Here is a 6,051-nt window from a genome sequence, read left to right as displayed (position 1 = left end):
GCTCATGGCCCCATCTGTAAAAATTGGGATAAGTCCCACCTCATAAAGGTCTGATGCAGCGTGCCTGCACAGTGCTTGCTGTCCCACGTGAGGACTTCACAATGGCAGCCATTGGAGGCGGGTTGCAGGCACCGAAGCAGATCACGTAAGGTTCCCTCGTTGACCTCCCTGGCTCCCCGTCACTTCCACGTCTGCCACCAGTTATTTTTTGGTCAAAAGTAAGTGTGCATTGGCTCCTGCTGCTTTGCTTCCTCCTGCTTGTGGAGGATGAAGTTGCTCTCAACCGACTTTGAGGATCTGTTCGTTGATCAGAAGAGTGAAAGTCTGATAACCCCATGGGTAGTGGCAGTGTCAGGATCCTCGGCAGAGAGTGACTGTGCCATCCTGGAATTTCCCCAGCTTCTTAGAGTGACATGCAAGAGCCCTGTCCTGCACCCCTACCCACCTGTGCCACCATTCTGTGCAGAGCGCCCAGCCTTCCTGAGCCCCAGGCACACGCACTTCTCAGGAGCTGCCTCTGGTGGCCTCTCTGGCCTGCAGGGTCTGTTGCCTTCCCTTGGTTGCCTTCGGTTGTCCTTGGCTTGGTGGTGCCTTCTGAGACCTGTCCAGGCTGCCTTGGCTGCCACTGCACTTGGGTGGCAGAGCTACCTTTGCTGTCCTCTCTGCACAGAGACTTTCGAGAGCAGGAACCACATCGTCTTCATCTCTGTGCTCCGAGACCCAGCTGTGCTGCTGGGGAGTAACATGATTAGTGATGTGTGCACTGGAGTTCAGAGAAGCTATTCCAGACAGTTCCACAAGAGTGGCAGCATCTTTAGCTAGGAGAAGGAACTCGAAATCCAGTTTCCTGGGTCCAGACACCAACCTTCTCATTTATGAGCTGCCTGGACCTTTCGAACCTCTGCTCGCTCATCTAAAATGAGAATTACAATATCTACCTCAGGCTGTTGTGGGGATTTAAATGAGGTAATTTTGGGGGACAAATGCCATCTATTATACCCTACACGTAGTATAGACTTAATCCATGTTGGCTAATTCTTCAGAAAGTGGGAGGTTGTGAATGCTGACGTTGATTCACATTAATGAAGAATCCCAAAGGCAAGTGAGAAATGTAAGTTATCCATATTGGGAGTGCCCAGATTTCTTGAGATTTTTTAACAAGGATGTATATATAAAACTTTATGAAGAATTTCAATAACATGGGAAAATGGTTATGTAACAATAACAGAAAAACAGGATTCAGAGTTATACATACAGACAACACACACAAAAAGACAAGTGGGATCTTGTCTCTAATGTGTGTGTATTGTTTGATTAGGTCATCCATTTCCAAAGATACAAAGTACTAGGAGAGTCTCCCACTTTTGCCCAAACACTCAGCTCACCTCCTTGTGAACAATTACATTACCGTTTATAAAAAACAAAATCCTTCCAGAGATGTTGTGTACACAGCAATATTCTGTTTATGAGTGTATCTGGTTCTGCCAACACACTATCATTTAAGAGGACATACTCTCAATCTGTGTCCCTGAGCAACCCAAGAAGAGGAGAAAAAAATAAAGGACGTTATTGACATAATTTCCTCTTCTCGAGGGGGAGGTTTGTCATGGATGTTTTCATGCAATCCTACTGATGGATTTAGCTTTTTGTTGTTGAAATATTTCACCCTAGGGTTTTAGAATGGGGAAGAAAACTAAGTGGAAATTTTGTTGCTCCTGACATTAGAAGATAAACCTGAGACCTCAACATAGATTCTTAAAACCTCAGTCCTCACAAAGATACCTAGTGACTAAATAGCCTAGTTGTTAAGAGGTTGGGATATGGGATTGGACAAGCTGGGTTCAAACTCTGACTCAAGCACTGTGTGACCTTCGGAGAGTTACTGAACCTCTCGGTGCCTTGGTTTCATCATGTGAAAAATAGAGATACTAAGATACCTTACGATTAATGGAAATAACCCACCTCCTAAGGTGGTTATGAGGCTAAATGAACACATATGTGAAACACTTAGGATCGGATCTGGCACATACTTAGCAGTTGAGAGTCTACTATTGTTTTACCTGGCTCTACTACTAAATAGCTGGGTGGCTTTAAATAAAGCCATTCAACTTCTCTGCTGTACACAAGCTAGGACACTTGCGTGTTTTTTTCGAGGTCTTTTCCAATTCTAACAACCTGTGATCCTAGCAAAAGCCTAGTGTCTTGCACACAGCAGTGACTTCTGCTGGGGCATTTGCCAACCAACATTCAAGAACCTGGGTGTGGTACCAGGAGCTTTGCCTTATGTTTTGAGTCTAGAGAAAAAAGACTAAAGAGTCATACTGTCTGAAGTATAGAAAAGATGATTCTAGAGAAGAGCGTGTCCTGAAAAATTCCTAAAATTAGTAACCAGTCATGCCTAAGAAAATTGTACTGCACGTTCCAGTGATGGCTCATGCTTGTATGTGCCAGGTTACAGATGCTGTCGAATAGTGACTCACGCCCACCACGAATGTGATCTCAACGGCAGCAGAGCTATTTGGATTGGGCAAAAGAGGACCCTTCTAGTGGGGGTTGTAGCATCTCCCTTCAAGCTTTCAAAAAGAAAATGCAGCTTTATGCACTGGCCTGTGCCACTCACTCCTTTCCCCAGCCGCAGCTGGAGGACAGCGCAGGATGGACTGAATGACTGTTAAAACCTGATGTCCCAGGACAGAAGGAAGCACCCCCTGCTCTGGATGTTCTTTGTCCTTGTTTGTGGGTGTCACTTGGGTGGGATTCTTTTGCTAGGGAACAGGCTGAGGAAGGTGGGAGATTTTGGTTTCTATGGATACAGGGCTAGCTGGGATTTGCATAATGTATTTCTGAGAACAGACAGTCTGGGAACAATGTGGACCCAGGAGGAACATAAAGGCACATGGAGAGGAGTTGGAGAGTCTGGGTAGTCAGGCTCCATTTCAGCCCTCCTCCAGGGACAGGAGTCTGGGCTCCTCCCCCACTCTTTGGAGAGGTGGTAAGATGGAGCCCTGAGGATTGAGGGGGGCTGTGCATGAACAGTGCGCCCCACAGGGCATGGCCTCCCCCTTTATGTCAGCTGTGGGCTATACAGGTCCTTCAAAATCTATATTAGCCTGTGAAACTCCTTTGTTTACTTACAAAACATTCCACAACATGCCCTCATTTTAATCCCCTCTACCACCTGACCACCATGTGAGATAGGCTCAAGAGAGACTTGTCCAAGGTCACGTGAAAAATCTAGCAGAGCCAGACCTCCATCCCAGGTCTGAAGTTACCATCCCCCATTTGGGAATTGCCAAATGTCTTCTGGGGGTTGCAGCAGTAAATGAGGCCTAATTGAGGCAGTTCAGCTTATGAGGGCCTGAACTAAGGCAGTAAGGATAATGAGGAAAAATGGGCGTTAGAAATACTAGAGATAGTAAGATGGCCAGGAAGCCTCGTGAAGGAATGTTCTAGGTGAGGGAAGTCAGGAGTCCAATGGCAGCCAGGTGACTGGCTTGAGTGGTGTGTTAGTCACTGAGGTGTGGACTGGACCCCAGGTGGGTTTAATGTCGTGGGGTGGGGGGAGGGCATTGCAGTGAAAGTGTGGAGAGGACCATTAGGTACAGCTCTGCGGCTCACCATATGAATGAGAGATACAGAGACAGGAGGCATTGACAGGGTTGTCTTATCGAGGGCTCTGGAGTCTGCACTCCCACATGGAGATTGTATAGAATAAAGGAAGGAGGCAGGGACGGGGTCCTGTTGAGCACCGACACGGTTTAGAGGGGGGCCAAGGATTCCGGATTAAAGACGTGAGGTGTGAATAGAGAAGCAGAACCAAGGGAAGGTGCTGTGACAAAATAAAAATAAAAAACATGCTGAAGGTAGAAGGGAATGAGCAACCGTGTCAAAAGACCCAGAACATCAGGTAAAATGAGGATGAAAAATAATTCACTGACTCCAATTGCAACCCTTGGCACAGCTTCTCCCACTATCATTGAAGACAGAAGTAAAGGTGAAAACTCACATCATCAAGAAGTGATGGCTGACCAACCTGGGAGCAGAAGTTAGGAGGAATACCCCCTAATTCTAGAGCCTGGAGAGCTGGATTTTTAGCACCCTCTCAGACTCTGCCTCTTGAAACACCTACCCAAGAGACATCACAAGCCATTGTATCCCTCCTTCTGTCTCTCTAACTGTACTCGGTGGACCAGATGCTGCAGACGTTCTGATGTTGGACTTCTGGGTCCCAATGCGGCAGTCTTGGTGCCGCAAAGTTGTGCTCCTTGGTTACTCCTTGCTTTATTTCTGTTTGCTCTCTTGAACCTGGTCTTGGCTGTGGGAATTAAAGGAGGAATCCACCCTGTGAGCCCATGGATGACAGCACAGTGGTGACAGAGTTGCTGACTGAGATGAATACTGGTTGAGTGAATGCATAAAGGAATGAATCAGTCCCCAAGGAGAAAGTGAATTTGTGAGACAAAAATTGAGGATGTGAGACCCAACCATTCTCCTTACCTAGAAATGATCTCTTCAAGGTAGAGACTGCAAGTCAGAGTATTATTATAACTAAGGGACTTTCCTTCCCTGTCCTAACCCTCACCTGGACTTAAGTGGCCAGGCATACTGTTTTCTTCTCTCCATCCTGCCATACCCATTCAGTTACTGCATGTCCCAAAAGACAGCCAGGCAGAAGAGGAGGGGGAGTGGTGCCGACCCCGGGTGTGAGTCCCAGGGGATGTAGTCCCTACAAAATGAGGCTGATATAGGAATGCCCCTCACTGTGGTGCATGCGAGTTTGTTCTTGTTTTTGTTTCTGTTTTTATTAGTCCACATTTCCATAGTTTTGGGAGAGCTGTAGGCATAGATCCCACTCCCACCCCATTTTGTATATAAAATTTATTAACACTGGTTAATAACAAATTTCCAGTGTACAATATTATAATTCAATATCTCTATACTCTATTGCATGCTCACTACCCAAAGTCAAGTTTCCTTCCATTACTGTGCATTTGACTCCATTTACCCAATTTGACCTCCTCTCCCCCAAATAAACGAATGGAACTACATCAAACTGAAAAGTTTCTGCACACAAAAAAACACACCAAAACCCTCAACAAAGCAAAAAGGCAACCAAATGGGAGAAGACATTTGCAAATGATATCTCCAATAAGGGGCTAATATACAAAATATGTAAAGAATTAATACAATTCAACAACAAACAAAAAAAAACTCCAAACAATCCAATTTAAAAATAGGCAGAGGATCTGAATAGACATTTTTCCAAGGAAGAGATACAGATGGCCAGTAGATATATAAAAAGATGTTCAACATCACTAGTTATTAGGGAAATGCAAGTCAACACCCCACTTTTGTCTGAGAGAAGCTAGGAGGTACTGAGAGCTTGGGCACCCCAAGAACTGCCCTCAGTTGTACACATCGTCACCTGAGTGGATCTTGTATGGGGCTGATGGAATCCACGTGTCTAGTTGGAAATCACCTGCTTTGAGGATGTGTCCATTGGTTAAAAAACAGCATGGGGGCATGACAAAATACCACAGAACAAAGAAGAATCATTTGAAGACTCAGTGGGAACATAAATTTCTTTCAAAGGCCATCTGCAACATCCAGAAGAAAACTTTTGTACCCTCAATAAGGAGTCATCTCAGTTTCAGCAGGAGCAGAGAACAAGAGGAGAGGAAGCTACAATGGGATGAGCGGGATAAAGCAGAACTGCAGAAAAACTGAAAATGTGAAACCCATAGAAGCAGTAAAGAGCAGAGTTGTATTAGCCTGAGAACAAATGAACAAGAAATGTGGAAGATGAGAAACTTGGCAAGAAGACAGAAGTGAGGGACTTTTTTTTTAAGAAAGAAAAAAAGATAATGGAGGACAGAAAGTGAAAATCCAACTTAAGGAATGTGGGGGGGGAGGGGAATGAGAACAAATTAGAACCAAAATGACCGACGCCCCTGGAGATTGAAAGTTGCATTCTGGACAAACTCATAGCAAATACTTCAAATGACAGGATATTAAAGTCTACTGACATTCAGGACTCCAAAGGAAAACAAC

Source organism: Rhinolophus sinicus, linkage group LG07 (assembly GCF_036562045.2).
Source record: "Rhinolophus sinicus isolate RSC01 linkage group LG07, ASM3656204v1, whole genome shotgun sequence".
In the NCBI taxonomy this organism is placed as follows: domain Eukaryota; kingdom Metazoa; phylum Chordata; class Mammalia; order Chiroptera; family Rhinolophidae; genus Rhinolophus; species Rhinolophus sinicus.
This window is presented reverse-complemented; position numbering follows the sequence as displayed.